This window comes from Mustela nivalis (assembly GCF_964662115.1).
Source record: "Mustela nivalis genome assembly, chromosome: 13".
Taxonomy (NCBI): Eukaryota; Metazoa; Chordata; class Mammalia; order Carnivora; family Mustelidae; genus Mustela; species Mustela nivalis.
Window position 1 is genome coordinate 86,999,558 of NC_139032.1, and position 19,763 is coordinate 87,019,320.

The 19,763-nt window shown below is 52.5% G+C and overlaps 1 long non-coding RNA gene across 1 annotated transcript; it reads left to right on the forward strand.

Moving 5' to 3' along the window:
- Nucleotides 1-4,204: 4,204 nt before the first annotated feature.
- Nucleotides 4,205-13,834, forward strand: LOC309846636. The gene is made up of 4 exons (XR_014302030.1): nucleotides 4,205-4,493; nucleotides 4,722-4,869; nucleotides 12,581-12,649; nucleotides 13,295-13,834. It is a non-coding gene; the product is annotated as an uncharacterized lncRNA (long non-coding RNA).
- The last annotated feature ends 5,929 nt before the right edge of the window (nucleotides 13,835-19,763 follow it).

Consider the following 19,763-nt stretch of genomic DNA (forward strand, 5'->3'; position numbering starts at 1 on the left):
GGGCCTTGGGGGGGTGCTGGGCTGGGGATGGGGTCTCAGGAGCAAACTCTTCTGAGTGTCCTCTTTTCCTTGGGTCCATTGTCCTCAGTGCCTATTTTGTTCCTGGGTGGGAATGAAGAGACCCAGTCGGTCCATCCTTCAGTTTCTGGGTCTCTCTTTGGTCTCAAGAATTCTTCAGATTTGTTTCCACAAACACTTTTCAGCTCTACTCAGGGCCAGGCATCAAGGGTGAAAACAAAGTTAGGGAGCATTTACCCCGTTCTGCAGGTGCGGGAACTTGGCATTGACTTTGGACATGACTTGCCCAAGGTCCCACAGCTCCAGATTGGCACTCTGTCCTTTCAATACTGTCTCAGTCTGCTCCAAGCTCTTCAACCGGGTAGCATCTCTCTGAACCCCCACCCAGAGACACCAGGATGGACATTGTAGGGTGACTTCAGAGGAAGCGCATCTTACTTCCATTCTATGGAAGAGGTGATCTGGTGATAGAGACACACAAGAATGGAATTTATTCAGGAGATAATGTGTATAGGAATAAAAAAAATCCATTGTTCCTTACTTCTTTAGGGCCTGTTTTCAAAACACAGAAAAGTTTCATTTATTTATTCTGGAGTTCACCTTCGAGATATTATAGCATGTGGAGGGAGGCGGGAGGTCCTATGTGGTTTTCCAGCTGTGAAGACTCCATATGTAACAGTCAAGTCTGGGATCCACAGTGTCCGGCCTGTTGTAAGAGGCCAAGAATGGATTATTAATGCTGATTTCAGGTCCTCCTTCTGTCCTTGCCCAAAATTTTAGTGGAGGAAATTAAGAGAGTGTCTGGTTCTTGCTCAAGTTCCCATCACACAGCCAAGAAGGGGTAGAGGCGAGATTTGAACCCAGGACTGTTTGTAGGCCCGGACTTATTATAGCTTCTTTGAAATCAGCTGCTTACTTCTGTACTTGGTAGATCTGAGTCCAGTTCCCAGGCCTCTGCACACGCTCCATGAACGTGACCTTGATGTAGTCAACGCCTGCCTCTTTCCTGCCAACAGCTCTGAGACCAGCATCTGCAGGAACCAGGAAGAAGCAAGTATCTGTCCCAGGCTCATTATTCACAACCAGTCTCAGAGCTGCCCCCCAAACATGCCTCTGTGGGCCCCGATAGGGAATCAGTATAGGGATGGAGGTGGGTTCTCTAACCTCAGGAGGGGGTCAGGGGCTAGGCTCTTCACTTGGGTAGCTCCCCTTGGCATTTCCCTGTCCCCCGCTCACCCCTGCCCCAAGGCAAGTTTGAGCTCTGCTAAGACTCTTTCACTCCTAGGGATCAGCTAAGAGATGGTCAGCTCATTGGTGTGACCGCATACTTTGGCCCCTCTTGTCCAGGGCCCACAATTACTTGGTTTCCTCTCCTTCTCAAGAATTGAGATGGGCCAGTGGGGTGAGCAAAGCAGTTGTCCAGCTTCCTAAAAACCCTTGATCTTTTTTGGGGGTGGCCTTGGAGGGGGGAGTTGCCACAGCTGTTGTAACAAAAACAGTTGCTAAAGGAAGCAACGGAACAGCTGAGCTATTTGGTGCCCCTGGTGGGGGGGCAGTGAAGCTGGGGGGCGCACAGTAGGGACTCACAAATGTTTGTAGAATGGGTGGGTCACACACAAGGCTTCCATTAGGATGCACAGTGGCTCAAAGCAGAGTGCCAGAGACTGCTTAGGGCAGTGAGTGTGGGGTTGTGTGTGTGAGCCTCCCTGTGATTCCTTATGTGGGGAGGAGGGGCCCTCAGACCCGTGCCCCATGCAGGAGGCAGGTCTGAGGGAGATGAAATTTCTTAGGATGGAGAGCTGGCCTTATTTGTCTGGGCACCTGAGAAAGGTTCGGGCACTCACCTTTCCCCCTGGAGCTGGGAGATTACATCTGGCACTGGGTCACGGCTCCGTGGAGGAAGTTAATTAATGCCTAAATATTTGCTGAGTGTCTGCTAGGACAGCACGGAGCAGGGCACAAAACCCAATGGGACCTGGGTTCCTGCCAAACCCCTGGCAACGTCAGCCCCGTGCCAGAACAGGTAACGCCTTGAAAGTGCTACATGTGCCTTGTGAGCTCTTTCTGGTTATCCAGATCGAAGGAGGGAGGCAGGGCTGGGAAGGTTCCTGGTCAGCAGTGGGATCGGCCTGGTGGGTTCCTAGCACTTGGCTTGAGGAAAATGGATGCAAAAGCAAAAGCCTAATTAAGGGGGCTGCGTTGGGGTGAGAGGGAAGGGTGAGATTTAGAATTCGTGCATTCATTGTTCATCTGCCCAAGAGTTATCTCTAGGACTGTCCTCTGGAATCCCTGCAAATGGGTCAGGGGATAAGATGAGAACCTGTCCTTAGGAGGCCACGATTCAAAGGGAAGCAGACAAGATAAACCGAGTGATAAGTCCGTGATAGGAAGAGGGACCAGGCTGCAGGAGGACAGGGGAGGGCCCCCAAAGTTGGTCTGGGAGGGCTTCCTGCAGGAAGCTGAGACTTGGAGGCCAAGGGCGGGGAAGGGCTTTCGAGCAGAGAATAGCTCACAGCCTAGTACAGGGCCTGGTGCACAGTAGGCTCTCAATAAATGCTTGTGGACTAAACGAGTCAATGAACATAAGTATGCAGAAAATATCATTAGGGTTAGAAGGGCCCTAGAGACCAGGCTACCCCCACTTCTAATTTCCACACAGGTAAACTGAGATCCAGAGCGGGGGAGGAGGCCCTGAGAGTGTTGGCCTGGCCTGGAGCTGGGGCTCGACCCCAGCCATCTCACGTCCTGGTCTGGTGTCTGGCTGCCACAGCTCCTGGTTTCTGAGATTTGGAGTGTTGCTTCATGGGGACTGACACTGGGGGCCGCAGGCAGTGGCAGAGAAGGCGGTGGGGTGCTTCTGACCTCAGGGTTCACTGATGAGTCCTCTCTGAGGCCCAGGGGCTAGTGACACTTGGAGGTATGAGCCTTATACTCATCTCAAGAAAGCTGTTTGGCGGTTGGTGGGTACTGGGGAGCTCGGCTGGGGTCCTCGAGGCCAGACAACCCCCATGTCCTGCCCCACAGAACCCAGACCCTGTCACTGTTCCTGGTAGTTGCTATTAACCCATCAAGGTCAGTGTTTGCCAGGCATGGTCCTGGGCATCAGGCTCGGTGCGCAGAAAGACATCATAGTCTCTGGCTTCGAGGTCCTTCAGTGTGATGAGGAAGATGGATGGAAACTTGGCTTTTCAGAGCTCTTGCCTGGGGCCAGGCACTGGGCCCGGAGCTTTCCATGGAGATATCCTCGAGTCCACACACCAGCCTTTGGGGCAGGTTTGCGTATAATCCCCATTTTATGGATGGCACCACTGAGGCACAGAGAGCTTAGATGACTTGCCTGGGTCACAGACCAGAAAGAAGTGACTTCAATCCCAGGGCTCTGGGTAAGTGGGATCACCATGAGCCGAGCCCAAGAGAGGAGTGAGACCCCCACTATTCCTTACAGATTTACTGGCCTTTCGAACAAACTCTATACTTGTAGATGGAATGTGCAGACAGGGCGGATGTGATCTCTCAATTAGGGTCTCGGCCCAAGCACCTGGGACAGGCTGGATGTCTATTTGCTCATTCATTCATTCATTCATTCACTCCATAACCATGGACTAAATGTTGGCCGATGTACAGGCGCCATGCTAAGCCCCTGGGGAAAACACCAGGCAGCTCACACAGCCTAGAGTGAGCTGAGGATCCTCTTAATCTCCCAGGCCAATTGCAATTGATTGGTAGTGTCTGCGTGGAGCTCTGGGGAGAAAGGGATTTGGCATGTACCCCGATTGATTAGTAATGTCTGCCAAGGGCTCAGCTGGGAGCCTTTATGGCAGACCTGCTGGGTAGCTGTTCCTGGGATGAGGACGGAGTGTGTGCTTTCAGCCTTTTGGACGTCAGGGTGGATTTGCTGGCAGAGTGGGGGGTGGGGCATCAGGAGATCTGGGTGCCAGCTCCAGACTGGCCTGTATCACCCCTCTTAGGACTCAGTCTCCTCACTTGTCACCTTCCTCCAGAGGTCCTATGAGTGGCAAGTAACTCCAAAGTGTGTTGAAGAGTGGGAGGGATTAGCACTGAAATGAAAGGGAGACTTCTCTCTTTTCTCTTTTCTCAAAATCCTGCCAGAAGCTGAACTTGCTGGGTAGGCCAGAGTTAATCCTGGATCGGCCCTGGGCCGGTGTGTGGCTGGATGGGTGGGGGGCGGCTCAGCGGTTCCCAGCTAGGAGTTGTTTTTATAACTCACTTAGTATAGACCTTTGTCCCCTCACCGGGCTCAGCTGGGAGTTTCTAAGGAGTGAGAAGCTCTTTGGATCTCAGGAACTGAACCTTTGAGTTCTTTTTCGTGGGAGTGGTGGGAGCTAGCTGTGGCCAGCCTCGTCCGCCTTCCCGTTCAGTGAATGAAACTGTAGATCGTTGTGTCAGACACAGAATTACATTTAACATGGATAGTTTTGTTTGTTTTTCATTGATCTTCTGAACAATCGAATGAGGTAGGGATTACTATCCTCCCCATTTTACAGCTGAGGAAACAGAGGCCCAGAGAATTGTTCTGGGGTCACACATTCCCGGGGTGCTGGGTGGGTACTGGCCCCAGTCCAAGCTCGGGAAAGGCTGTCTTCATCCATTTTTGACCCACTGTGCCTCACTCTTTCTCTCTTGTCCATTCATGCATTTGCTCATTTATGAACTTACCCTTTTGTTCTTTCACAAATATTAAGCGCCTACTGTGTGCCAGGCTCTGTATCAGCTCCTAGAACCACAGTAGTACCCGCTGTCATGGACCTGACTGACATCTCGGACCAGATGGGAACTGAATAAGGAATAAACAAGCAGATAAACGGGATTGCAGTGAGGGTGATAAAGGAAGTAAACAGGGCTTTGTGATGGGGACTAGAGGGAGGGGGAAGATGACCAGCCTCACAGGCCCCCCTGAGGAGAGGGTCCCCAAGACCCCAATCCTCTCTCCAGTGGTCTCCCCAGAGCCCAAGTCCCTGTGTCGCTGGTCCAAACTCTTCAGTGATCTGTGCCAAGCTCAGGCTGCACTCCTGTCCCACTCGCTCCCCACAACTGGTGAATTTTTAATGCTGCTTACACGGAACAAAGCAGACTTTTTGTTTTTGTTTTGAGAGCATTTCTCAAAAAAAAAAAAAATCATTTCTCAAGTGTGTGTGTGAGTGTGTGAGTGTGAAGAGTGTGGGAGGGAGACAGAGCCCAGTGAGCACCGATCATCTGTCCTCAATTCAAATCCCGAGCTCCTTTTTGTTATTCTTTTTTCATTTTTTAAAACATGGGGCTAAATAGAATTTCAGTTCTGGACCTGTGCTGTGAAAGGACACCCTGTGAGACCAACATCCGCGTCGTCAGTGAACCCATCCAGGTCCTTGGGAACCCAGGTGCTATCATCACCTTTGTCATACTGTTGAGGACACCGACGCACAGGGACAAGAAGCTTCTGAACAGGGTCCTCCTGATGAGTGGAGGAGTAGGGGGCAGAATGCATATTTGGTCCTCTAAAGCCCAGCTCTTTCCTCCCCTCCCCCTGCCCCCCCCCCCAATTCCCTTTCACCACACAGCTTTGGTCTCGGGAGGTGGAAATGTGAGCAGAGGTCCTGCTTGTGACCTCAAAGGAGCTGGATTAATTTGGTTGTGAGGGACAGGAAGGGGAGAGGCTCCCAGGTAGCAGAGTGGAGCCTTGTGGTCTGTGCTGGGGGCAGAGCCTTTCTCCAGGACTGACCCCGGCAGGTGCAGTGAACTGGGTCTCTGCTTTGAGTCCTTGGTGGTGTCCCCCAGTGGCTCTTCTTAGCCTATTTATTGATCACTTACTGTGTACTAGCCGCTAAGTGCTTCACAGGAATCTTCTTGTTGAATTCTCATGATAGAATCTATGACTGAGGTACTTTCATTATCGTGCCCATTTTAGAGATGAGGAGACTGAGGCACAGAGAGGTTAAATGACTGGAATCTAGACTGGTCTGCCTCCAGGGTAGGCTTTTTTAACCCGGCACCTGGGAAGACACCTGGCAGGAAGAAGAAGGTGGCCGCCAGGACTTTGAGAGCTGTGGCTTGTGTAGACCCGTGAAACTTCCATGCTGTTTTGGTTCTTATTTTCTTTGGTTCTTATTTTCTTTCTTTGGTTCTTATTTTCCCCTTGATTTTACTAGTGTTTGGTGTTTGGGGTTTGGCTATGCTCTGCTGCAGGAAGAAAACATTCCGGAAATCTTAGAGGCTAGACCCAATACAAGTTTCTTTCCTTCTCACCTTGCAATCCAGTGTGGGTGACAGTTTTCCTCCAGGCTGCAGGCCTCCAGGCCTCCAGGTTCTCCCATTATGTGGTTCCACCATGCAAGAGTTTTTGGGGGCGGGGGCAGGTGGTGGGCAGGAGGATGCAGGATGTTTTATAGCAAAGACTGTATCGTCATTCCTCCCTTCCATTGGTCTGGATGGAGTCACATGACACCACCTAGCTGCAAGGGAGGCTGGGAAATGTAGTCCTCAGGTGCGCTCAGTGGCAAATAGACCGCTTCAGTAAACGCACATTTTTGTCACTGACAGGAAGTTCTTGATGTAAGAGAAAGGGAAGATTTGACCAATTCATGGATCACGCATCCCACAGCTACCCAGAAAATGTTTGTTTGTTTGTTTGTTTGTTTATTTATTTAACATGTGTGTCTGTCTCCGCCTCTAGACTGTAAACTGAGGTCAGGGACATAAGATTCTGTGCTTGGCAGCTTGGTGTCCAGCAAATAACACGTCCAATCAGTGTTTGTTCAGTGAATAAACATTGCCTGTGTGAAAGGATCCTGATGAACAAGTGTTTTCGCTTCACATGTATCAGCTGTGTACAAAAATATATTTAAATATCAGTGTAGTGGGAAGTCCCTCTTGAAAAGAAAAAAGTTTTAACCAGTCTTATCCCTCCCCTAGTGGTGAACAGAGCTCTTAAATCCAACAAACAGCACTGTCGATTCATTCTTTGGTTCTGTGATGAATGGAGGGATAGACTGATTCACTCTTTCGACAGATATTTGTTGAGTATCTACTATGTGCTAAACCCTTTATAGGACATAGAGAAGGGGAAAGAACAGCGTGTTCTCCAATGGCATGCATGTTCTCAGGGAGACAAGGCTACCCCAAGGTAATGAGATCAGACAACATTATTCCATGAAACCACAAGTTGATTTCACACTTGTAATATCAAACACTGAATGCATCATTTCTACCCTGTATCTTACACCTCTGAAATCTGGATATTTTGCTCACTGGACTAGTTAACGGAAAGCACATCATACGTTATATCCCATCATTCCACATTTAGTGACTAGTTCTGTCCCATGTTGATTAAGGCAGATAGTTTGATATTTTGGGGGTCACAAGGAGGGTGGAAACCATTCTTTGTTGAGAACTGAGTATGTGCTGGGCACTGCACTTAGTGGTTGACAACAACATGGGGTCCCATGCACCCCATCAGGCAGCTTGTTGTATCACCCCCATTTTACAGATGAAAAGACCAAAGATTTTCTAGAATCCCTCCTCAGAAGAACTGGAGTTCCAGCCGCATGCTGTCCCATTCCAGAGCCTATGTTCCGAAACATCCTTCCACCATCCCATGTAGATGCCTGTGTGACATAGTCCTGAGCCCCATCTCCCAGATGAGGGAGCCGAGCTGCCCAGACCTTACCTGCTTTGCTTAAATTTAGTTAGAAAGTGGCAGAGGAGGGTTTGCCCCCAAGATTTTTCTTCCCCAGAATCCAAATGTTTCATGACTCTGTTCTCCTGCTTTTGGCTTCCTCATGATTTTGAGGATAAGGCTGGATGGACTGGGAAATTGTCCTGAGATCCAATTGTGAAGAGAGTCTGTATGAGTCTCCATCTCCGGGGTTCTGGACCAGAACGCCCACCAGGTTAGTCTCAGGCCGGAGAGACTCAGATACTGCTGAAGCCAAAAAGGGAGCTGGGAAAATTAGTGCTGCCAGCCTTGCATGGAGTGCCAGAAGGGGCCTGATAATGGGAGGGGATCCCTGTAGTGAACGTGTTGGTGAGACTCAAGCAATTTGGGAAACTCAGTAATGAGATTTGATGGTTAACAAGAACAGGTCCGTGCTGGTAGTGGGCTCTGCGGTGAACTTCCCAATTCAGGTTCCAACTCTGCTCCATCAAGGAACAACCCTGTGGTTTGGGTGGCCTTGGCTCCAATCCAATCTTCAGGATTCGCAGCCCCAAGTCCTCCACTGGGCAACAGTGGGACCTAACCCAAGTCCAGTGCCAATCAGCGCAGGGTTCAGGGACAGATAGCTTAGAACAGAGCTCAGGACTTTTGTCCCTACAAGGTAGGAATTTTCATCAACCCCAATTTATAGGTAAGAAGACTGAGCCTAAGAAAGGATAGATTGCATTATTATTCAGCGATTATTTCAATGCCCTTCTCTTTGAGGCAGAATAGATTTCCCTGCTCCACTGACTTTGGCCTTGGCCATATGACCAGCCAATGGGCTGTAGGGAGTGGAGACTGCACACTTAAGCGGAGACCTCAGGAGATACCGCTTGGCTTTCTTTACCTTTTAACTTGCATCTTTGTGACACATTATGACAAAATGTGTCCTGTTTACCTTCTCATCCAAAAAGAATGAGGAGACAGATAGAACTGACTTAAACCCAACCCACAGCCTGGGATGAAGTTCAACTGACCCACAGCGTGAAACAGACCTACCTGGTGAAGGGGCGCCCAGTGGCTCAGTGCCTTGAGTGCGTCTGCGTTTGGTTAGGGTTGTGATCCCAGGGTGCTGGGATCAAGCCCCGCATCAGTCTCCCTGCTCAGCCGGGAGCCTCCTTGTCCATCTCCCTCTGCTGCTACCCTCGCTTGTGTGCGCACACACTCTCTCTCTGTCAGATAAACAAATAAAATCTTAACAACAACAACAACAACAGCAACAACAACTAAAACTACCTTGTAGAGCCCAGCCCAGAGCAGCCAAATTGCAGTCCCCTAAGGACCAATGCGTGTGAGAATAAGCACGTGCTAGGAGGTCTCGGTCGGCTTGTGGTTGTGAGTTATACAGCATCATTGTGGCAAAAGCGGATTAAAGTCACATGGCTAATGAATGGAAACACCAGGGCCTGGAACTCTAGCCTCCTTATGCTCCTTATCCAGTGCATATCTGGAAGCTTCAGGCAAAGGCAGCCACGAATGAGAGCAGGAGTGGGGGTAAGCATTCTCTCTAGGCATCACAGACCCTCTTTGGCTTGCTTTTCCTCTTTGTCTACTGCAGATAGTAGACCCAGAGCATATCTACACACCTCTGCCACTCCCTGGAACTTCATCTCCATACTCAAATCTGGAGATGGAGAGTTTTTTTTTTTTTTTTTTTTAAAGATTTTATTTATTTATTTGCCAGAGACAGAGGGAGAGAGAGCCAGCGAGCACAGGCAGACAGAGGCAGGCAGAGGCAGAGGGAGAAGCAGGCTCCCTGCCGAGCAAGGAGCCCGATGTGGGACTCGATCCCAGGACGCTGGGATCATGACCTGAGCCGAAGGCAGCTGCTTAACCAACTGAGCCACCCAGGCGTCCCTGGAGATGGAGAGTTTTTGGAGAGAAAACCGTATGTTAACTTTCTTTCTGTTTTATGAGCTTTAAGGATACTTGACAAGACAACTTAGGCAGAAATTGCTCCCCTTATTAAGAGCTGCTTGATGAATTAAGTCAACTTTTTTTTTTTAAGGACCCCTTTCTTAGGAACTTTTTAGGTGTATTTATGGATATGAATTTTCCTTTGAGTATTGCTTTGGCTGCATCCTGCTTTAGCATTCAGTGCTCTTGTTTTGTCTAATGTCCAAGTAGTATGAAATATCTAAGCAGCATATAATGTCCTTTTGAATTCCTTCTTTATCTCAAGAGTTTTTTGGAATAGAGTTTCCAAATTCCCACCAAGTTAGATTAAAAAAAAAGTACCCTCTAGGTATTAATTCAAATTTTTATTTCATGTGTTGAGAATGTGTTTTACTTTGAATTCATGGAATACATCTTTGTGCCCAAATACCACAATCATTATTTAAATGTTCTGTGGAATTCTTATTTTCAAGAGGGCAAGTTTTGGACAGATCTGAATACCTGCAAATACTTAAAATCATGGTAAATGTAACCACGCTTCCACTCCTTCAGTGGAAGGAGTGGATCATATAAATAACTGAAAATTGGGCACATTTGTTTTAAGAGAAAACTCCCCAAGGGCCAGCCCAGCCAGATGTATGTTCTGTTGGTGACTTTGGACTCCTCTGGAGAGACGGTTTGGTCTGCTGGCTCCTGGAGCGTTTGTTATAAGAAACACGAACAGATCCTACAAACAGGGGGTCCGCGTGGAAGAGGCAGTTAATTAATATTTGACTCCTGCTGGGGATGTGTGAGGGTGGGTGGAGGAAGCTGATTTTTGGTTTTCTAGTTTATCCATTTTTCTGCTTTTCCTCTCTGCAAATTACTGCATTAGGTGCTCCTCTTTGCTGATCAAATTTGCATTTTAAAAATGATCTGGGAGATACTGAAAAACTTTGTTCCCAGTGAGCTTGTCACAAGTAAAATGATCCTCTGGTTCTTGGACAGTGTCCGGGTGGTTTCCTGGGCCACACAGAGGTCAGGGTCATGGCCTCATTGCTGTGGCTGCTTACTGGTCCATGTATGAAATGGCTGTCCCTGTCATTTTTTAATAGGGCTCTTCCCCTGTGCTAAATGCTCCCATCTGCAGTCTTGCTGCTTTCACAGCTATACAATGGGTGTGGATGGGTCAGGGAGGTGCGGGGGGGGGGTGTCTTTCACTCCCCCATATTCCAGATGAGGAAGCTGAGACCCGCACCTGTTAAGTCAGAGGCTTTCAAACCTGGCTCCGCCTTGGAACCCACCAAGGGCTTATTAATCACGCAGAATCTTGGGAGGGAGGGTAAGGTCACATTGACGCTAACATAAGTCTAAGCCCCATCGAGATTCCTCTGGCCTCTCTGCCAGCCAGCACTTCCCACGTCTGGGGGCTGCTGGGCTGCGGGATGGGGAGGAAAGGGAGAAAATGCCTGGGTTGCAGTCATGGTGAGGGCCAGCCTGGGAGCAAGCCACACTAGGACCCTGTGAGAGCTCCTGCCATCATTCCCCACTCACCTCGAGGTACTTAGAGACCCTGCTGGCTCTCATTCAGCCTTTCTCCCTCCCCTGGACCCTGGCCAGTGCTAAGTCCTGAGGAAGACTCTAGAGGAGCTCATGGTCTGACGGGGGAAGCTGCCAGCTTCCCCCACCTGCAGAGAACACTGAGGGGCAAGTGCCCAGCCCTCCTACAGGGAGAATAGGAGCCTGTCCCTGCTCCATGCCTTCAAGCATCACGATCAATCCCCTTCCTGTCTCTTCCTCTCCCGGGCTCTGAGCGTCTCCATGGCCAGCTCCTCCAGGGAGGGTAGTTCAGTGATCAGGGGCACCTGCTTTGGAGGCAGAAAGACCTGGGGTCCAGTTCTGGGACTGCCTGCTGACTCCCCCAACCCAGCCAATGCTGGGCACCTTGGGAAAAATGACCTCATGTCTTGCGGGTGTCCCTCCCTCCACCCCCATAACTGGGGATGAAGGATCTGTCCCGCCTCATCCCTTTAGCTCGCCAGTCCTGGCCCTGCGACAGGCTCACCCAGCGGAGTAGGTCAAGCTAGTTAACCCCTGAGCCTCAGTTTCTTCATCTGCTAAACGGGGATGCTAAGTGTACCTGGTTCCCAGGGTGGTGTGAAGATTGGGTGGGATGATGGGTGGCACTTGGGACACGAGGCAAGCTCTGCTCAGGCCAGCCCTTTCCAGATAGTAACCAGCCCAGCAGTGTCTTTATTGTCCCCTCTGTGGAATCTGGAATCCGAGGTAAGAGGAGCCCCCTTCCTCCCTCTCCACAAAGAAAGGAAAGAACCATGAGGACCCCTGTCCTTGCAGACCCACCGAAAGCTCCACACGTTAATTTTGCAGATAGAAAAACTGAGGCCCAGAGAAGGGTAGGCACTTGCTTGGGGTCACACAGCATGGCCCCGAGGGAGGCTGGCCAGGAACCCAGACTTCCTCGCTCTGATGGGATTGTCCGATGGTACCTTCCTTTTGTCTTTGCAGCTTAGGTGCTGCTGTGCAGACACAGGGCGCCTTGGGGTCTGGTCTGCCTCATCCATCCGTTCGCTGTGGCGCTCACTCACGTTTATTAAGCAGCTGCCCTGCGCTGGCCTGCTGGCCCGTCTGCGGAGCACGGGGAGTCTGCCGGGTGGCCGGGTGGCCGCTGATGAGTCAGGGTTTGCTGTTCACTGCATGGCCCGGGACCCCGACTGTGACGGCTTAAGCACAGACCCCAGACAGTCCTGCGGGATGCAGTCAGACCTGGGGCAGCCTCTGGAGAGGTCCTTCCCGCTTCCTGCTCCACCATCTAGCCTGGGGCTTTCATCCTGATGGCACAAAATGGCTGCTTCACCTCCAGAAAGCATGACAGCATTCCAGGCAGGAAAATTAAGATGAAAATTGGGGAAAAGTGAAAGGAAAGAACAAAAGGCGATTCTCTCTCTCTCTCTCTCTCTCTTTTTTTTTTTTTAGCAGAAAAACATCTGATTTCCTAGACGTTCCCAGCGGGAAACGCCTCAATCCTACAAAGGACTCTGGGAGGTGAATATTTTATCTGAGCTTATTTGCCTACTTGAAAAGCAAGTTTCTGTTAGGAGCTAAGAGGAGGGTAAACCGGACACCCGGTCAGAACATAGGGTCTCTGTTCTCACGGAGCCCACATTTGAGAGCTCCGTACATTCCGACCTTTTCGCTGTGGTATGAAGCAGGAAGCAACCCGTCTGTGTCCTCGCAGACTCTCAGCGCCCTCTTACTAGCCTTGGAGGGGGGGTCCTGACGCACAGTAGGACTCGAGCCCATGCTGGGACAAACAGGAGGAGTTTCTAGACTGCCACATTCCCAGGGCTTTCCCCCGAACCTGTCTAGCCTTGGTGGTGGTTTATGTGCCGCTTTGGGGGCCTTCATCCAAAGTCCACCCCACCCCGCAAATGAGCTGGTGTGGGGTGTGGAGGCAGGGGTGGCCACGACCAGGCCCTCTCTTAGGGAGAAGGCGACAGCCCCCACTTCTGTGGGAAGCTTCGGTGTGGCAGGCTTTGCCTCTGAAGCCCCTCTGAGAGCCCCAGAGCCAGCCAGGGGTGTGGGGGGACTGCACCCTTGGCCGGGAACAGGGTCTGTCACACACCACCTGGCAGACCTCTTCGCAGTCCACTCTCAGAGGCGATGCCAATTTGGGTCCCTTCTTCACAGGGGGAAATGGAGCGCGTGAGTGGAAGATCTGGGATTCGAACCCTGGTCCTTCATGCCTAAAGCAACTGCCCTCCAGACCGGAGGGCTGAGGCCACCTCTCCTTCATTAGGCGGCAGCAGTCACCTGCTGGCTGGGCTGCGGCTGTGTGTGTGGGGAGCGGATGGGTTGGAGGCGGAAGGGAAGGCCGATGTAGGGCAGGAGGGGGTTGCGCGAAGAAGTTGGGGGCCACATGCCCGCACCTACTCCCCCAGGGTGGGGGGATCGGGCAGGGGGCTCGGGCTCTAGGCAGGGAGGGGCACGCACCCTGAGCTCGGCAGGGCTGGTTCTCGCCAGAGGCAGCGTGTCTCTCCTTCCTTCTTCCTTTCTTTTCTGAGACACAGTGATCTTGGCTGTGGCGCCTCATTCGCTCTATGGGAAAAACTTGTTTTTGTCGGTAAACTCTGGCGCTGTGACTCAGAAGACACCCAGGGAGCGGCCTCCTGGTGTCAAGGGGCTGCTGTGCTAATGAGCTCATGTTTATAAAAGTGCTTTGAAGACGAAAAGTTCCACGCGAGGGCTGAGGGTTTGTGCTGTTATTTGGGGGCGAGGGTGGAGAAGGAGGATGGGGTGGAGGGAAGGGCCAAAAATCTTGCCGAGGAACAGTCCCGAAGCCCCTAGGGCTGTGCAGCCAGGCTGACTCTGCTTAGTATGGCTGAAGCAGGCGCCTGTCAGGGCAGAAGTACCAGCGGCCCCTTTGTTCTGAACAAGGCAAATCTGAACGGGGCTTTGATTTGTTTTACCTTGGGGGGGGGCGGGGCCAGGGGCGGAGGGACTTAAGGGATCCCTGCTCTCAAGACCAAGATCTTGTAGGTGGGGTCGGTGAACCAAGTCACCAAAGTAGCCCCTTCCCCTGTGCTTGGCACACAGTCAGTAAGCGGTTCCTATCATCCATTCATTCGGCAAACACATCTACCTGTGCCCGGCATCGGCCATGGAATAGGGAACAAAGAATATGGTTTCTGCCCTCTCGGACCATACATCCTGGAGTGGGAGATGACATCTAACAGATGAAGTCACTACCCTGCAATTGTGAGCAAAAGGGCAGAGAAGGAAAGACAGCGAAAGCTGCGGGCATGGGAACCAGTCCTGGCTTGGTCCATGTCCGGGAGTACCAGCGCGGCTTTCCTAGGGGGAGGGTCTCTAAGGAAGGAATAGAGTTCCCAAGTGAAGATGGACAGACAGCACACTGGGCAGAGACAGTAGCACTGACTAATTAATAAATCCAACAAACCTTTAGTGAGTGCCCACTATGCACCAGGTCCCCGGGATTCAGGGGCAAGTAATACAGGCAGAAATCCTGACTCCCTCTCGTGAAGCTCACATTCTGTATAATAAGCAAATGAGGACATGACTCTGACCAGAGAGTATCAGCTAGCAATAAGGAATGGTGGTAAAAATAGGCAGGGTCCCACAGTAGGGGGTGTCTGGGGAGACTCTGCCTGATTGTGCGGCGAGCAGGGAGGGCCTTTTGAGGATGGCCTTTCAGCTGAGCCCTCAATGGTGGAAAGAGTCGATGGGGGCAGTCTTGAGTCGATGGGGGCAGTACAAAGGTCCTGAGGCAGGAATGAGTTCAGCCTGGTCCAGGAACCAAAAGAGACCAGCATACAGACTGGATAAGCTTCAAGGAGACAAATAAGATAGACACAAGGCAGGGGGCTCACAGGCAAGGTTGTGTATCATCAGCATCATGTTCATTATAGAAAAATTCTACTACAGCAGCCTAAACATGGGATTTTGACTTTGACAGCAATAAGCCTGAGGTGAGCCACAAGTGGTGTGTGTAGTGGCTTGCAGATGTCACCAGGCACCCTGGTTCTTTCTGTCTTCCTTTTCACTAATCTCAGTGTGACGGTCTCATGGGGTTACCTCATAACCACAACATGGCTGCTAAACCTCCGGGCCTCATGTTTGCATTCCAGGCAGAAAGAAGGGAAAGAAAAAGAGGCCAAAGAGCAAAGAATGAAAAGGTCTTTGCCTGCCAGATTCCATCTCTTTATTCAAAAATGGGATCGCTGTTCCATTTCATTGGCTAGAATCAGGATACATGGCGACTCTGACCTGCAAGAGGGGCTGAGAAAATGGAGTCTTTAAATTTTTCTTGTCTCTATAATAGAAGGAAGAAAGGGAGGACGTATTAAAATGCCTTTGGGTTGCCAATCCATAGCTTTGGCTAAAGGCCTGCCAAAGCCCCTTGGAGGGAAGGGCTTGGTGGATTCTGAAACAGAAGGCCAAGGACTGGGCAAGGGTCAGGCTAAGGACTGTGGACGTCATCTGGACGGCTGCCAGGAGGCATGGATGACTTTACAGGAGGACTGATTTGCATTGAAGCTCTGATGTCTAACCTTAGCACCTGTGATGTATCACTGGGGGAGACACAGTGCATGCTTGCCTTGAAGACCTGACTGGGTTGTCCTCATTCTCAGGGCTCAGATTAAACTCCAACTTCTCCGAGAGGGCTTCCTGCCCCTGGGGTATCTCTCCTTTGCGAACCTCCAGCCCTGGCAGCCTGTCCCCTGGTTGGCACCCAGCAGCGGTCCACAGATGGCTCCTGGCTGTCCCACGGCATCACGTTGGGGCACAGAATGGAAAGTGACTCACACTGGCACCTCTCCTGCTTATAAAATGCTGGTTGTCTATCCATCATCTTTGGTTTTTCTGCTGGAATTACCCAACGAGGTTCACTGATGGGGAAACAGGCTCAAGGGGGGGTGAAGACCTTCGCCAGGGTAAGGGCTGGGCTCTGCCGATTCAAGGGAGGACTCAGAGCGTTAGATGTCTTTGCTCCTGGTACAGTGGCTCAAGGCAAGTTCCCTCATCTCTCTGGGACAATTTCTTCTTGGGGATAATGAAGACGTTGGCAGGGATGGGTCTGGATTTTCTCACCCCACCCATCAAATTCACCCTTTGAATTTCAAAGATTCCAGTCCATTGTCTACTCCCTGCATCTGTCTTTGGCTCAGAAACTAGTCACCACCGCCCTCCCTGTCGCTCCCGCTATTACAGCCTCACACTGTACTCTGGACCCGGTGCAAGTAATTAAGTATTTGTGCAACGAAATGTCCCGCGTCTGCCTCCCTGCCTGGATGGTGCTCCAGCAAAGACGGGGACCATGTCTGTCTTCCTCCGTTCTCCAAGAGATCAGCACTGGGTCCAGCACATAGTTGGTGCTCACGAAATCCAGTCGAGAGGAGCCCCAGCCAGGCCAGCAGGCAGCCAGCGCGTTCAGCCCCTCCGTACTCAGGGACCGCAGAGCCTCCCCACGCACCTGGCCCCCAGAGAATGCCTAGACGCCCCAGAGCCCAGGCCGCGCCCCCCCGGGGAGAACTACAGTTCCCAGAAGGCCGCAAGGGGCGGTGCCGTCGGCGCTCGCTCCGCCCGGGGCCTGCCGCGGAGCGCGGCATCATGGGAGTTGTAGTTCAGCCTCTCAGCCTGGGGCGCGCCACCGCGGGCGCGGACGGGCGCGGACGTGCGCGGGCGTTCGCGTCGCGGCGGGCGTGCTGTTGGCGAGGATCGCAGGTCCCTCTCCTCTGTGGAGTCCTGGTGCGTTAAAGTCCCTTCGGATTAAACCTCACGACGTCAGGGATCCCGGGACGGCTCCGTCGCGTTCTCCAGGGCCCTTTAAGGGGCGGGGCGGGGCGCCTGCCCCAGCCTTGACTCACCCACTCTCCACTTGGTAACACCAGCCCCCGGCGGCGTCGACTCCCCCATTTCCCTGCTTTAAAACCCGTGATCTTGCGGAAACCTTTCCATTCTCCGTTGGTCAAGCACTTATTGTCAACCGTGTGTCTACACAGTGCTAACGGTCAGGGTGGGTGCGACAGGAGACATTCAAGCACCAATAACCCATCAGCTGACTCTAGCAGAGAGTGGGGGTGGGGTGGGGAGGATGGCACAGGGGTCCGGAAGAGGCCCCAGGTATGGGCAAGGCTTGCACAGGACAGGCTGGCCCTGGGTTGGCCAGGTCAGGAGCAGGGAAGAGTGTTCCAGGCAGAGGGAACAGCATGGGGCAAGGCCCTGGAGCCGGAGAGGACTTGGGGGCTTTTGGAGAAGCCGGAGAGGGGGTTCTAGAAGGCAGAGAACAACAGGGAAGGGGCCAGTATGAGAGAGGGTGAGGCACGTGTGGGTATCTAAAGGAGCCCGTGGAGAGGAGTGTCTGATCTCAAGCGATGTGTGACTTTTTTGGGCAGGTTGGCTAGTGCAAGCTTGACTGGGGATCCGTGGTAGGACCTGGACTCACCCCCCATTTCTGGATCCTGGCTTGTCCCTAGGGACAGGGGACATCTCAAGGCAGGGTTGCAGGGAGAGCAGGCCCCGTGCTGTCCTAGGGCTGTCCCAGGAGCCAGGCAGGGAGATGGGGAAGGAGGGAAGGTTCAGCATCCTTGTTACTTAGAGAGGAAACTGAGGCTCTTGGCAAGTTTCTGCTGAGCGGGGGCTCTGTGTGAGATCCAAGAAAAGCCTTTTGCTCCTCAGGCTCTTCAGCTGTCAGGACCCAGCCATGGGCAATCAGGGAGGGTCATTTCCACACACTGCCCCCCTCCCATCCCAGATGTGGCAGAAGCAGGAAGGATTCAGGCCAGATGTTGGGGGTCCTCAGGCCCCGCGAGTTGCCTGGGGGGTGGTGGCGGCCATGTTGGCAGCTCTGTTACTGAAAGTGTGCTCTAGCTGGGTTGCTGGCCTTGTTTTCCCTGCTCTGGTACCATGGCCAAGAGACTCCAGGGGACATGCTCTCAGGCTCTGGTCACATCTAAGAGAAGAGCAGGAAACCCAGGCCTCAAGGCTGACAGCGCCTGGGCTTTGCTTCCACGGTAACCTTGGCAAACTGTTCTTGGCCTCCTCATCTGTCCTCCCCGCCAGTAACCCCAGCTTCCTACCTGGTGTGCTGGGCCCTTCGACTTCGGGGGAGTGTTCTGGACACTTGAGGAAGCTGAGCGGGAATGAAGGCTCCGTGCCCCATCAGAAGTGTCCGGTGTCTGTGCTCTGGGCAAGGATGGCGTCCTCTCGGTATGGCTCCTCTCCCTAGATCAGAGGCCTGGCTGGCCGTGGTGAGCTTTGATTAATAAAGAATGGGGAAGCAAATCAATTACCCCTTCACAAAAGCAATTCAGACGGCAGGGAAAAATCTTTCTCCCAGTTTCGGGGTCACTTCTTCTTGGAGAGATTGGAACACACAGAGAGTGTTGGCAGGAGCTCCCCGCCACTTCCCACCCCCGCCCCAGTCCTGGTGGGGGCTGTACATTTGTGTTTAAATGGGAAAGGGCTGAATATCTCAGTTAAAAACTTAGGGTATGTGGGACCATGAGGAGGGACAGGGAAGGACAAGAGAGGCATCAGTCCCTCAGAGGGTCCCTTCCCCAGTGGGACTCTTGGGCTTCTGGGAATGGGAATTATCTGCACCTGAATCCTCACCCCTTTGGTGGGATTTCTGGGCGGATCAGGAAACCAAATGGTGTTCCCAGACGCCGGCAGGTCTGGTTGTGTCGGAATCTCCGGGAGGGTGCTTCATGCAGATACCGGGGCCTGAGATGCTGCTGCCGAAGGTCTGAGGAGGGGCCCAGGAATCCTGGATTTTGAGCAGCTCCTGGGCCAGAGATGCCAGGCATCTGAGTGTGGGGACTGTTGCTCTAGAGTGGAAGGAAGCAGCAGAGTGTCAGGGACACAGCTCCACGGGCTCAGTCTGACTGTTTGATGCTGGGCAGGTGACGCCCCTTCTCTGATCCTCGGGTCCCTGTCTGTAAGATAGTGATGACACCAGCTGTGTCCCCGAGTTGCATGGGGACTGCATTGTGCCCAGTCTGGCGCCGTTCTTGTTGTCACTGTCCTGTCCTTGTTCTCAGGAGGGAGGAAGAGGGGAGAACTGCTTTGGGAGACTTGTGTGGCCTCCGACTCTGACTCCGGTTTTTACTGCCCCAAGTGTGCACTCCTGGCTGTGGCGTCCCTCTCTTGTGCACCCAGTGAAACCCTCCTCTGGAATCAGGGCCAAGTCAGGCCTCCTCTCTCTGGCTCTGGGATGCTGCCTAGTGGGGGTCGTGGGGGCCAGGTATCGCTGGGGGAGGAGGGTTGGGAGGCACGGCCATGGCATTTCCTCTTCCAGGCTGCCTTCCCTATCGCCCAGGCCCAGGGGCCAGCCTCCTCTCCTCTGGCTCGGAGGTGGTGTGGCTCCTGGTGATGTGTTTACTCGGTTTCTCCTTTGGGGCTCATTTCTCTGAAGAGGGCCCCCTGTGTACCCTTGGCATTCCCCAAAAGGAGTCTGCAGATCACCCCCACCTGCTGGGGTGAGACTGGGAACATTGTGTGGGAGTGAGCAGTGGGGTGGGGCTATTGTTTTTACCTGCCCAGTACCCCGCTCTCCCCCTCAGTTCTCTAGGTCACATGGTTTCCCATCCTCTGTTGGGGATGAACACGTGATCCTGGCCTGGACATCCTGCTGGCC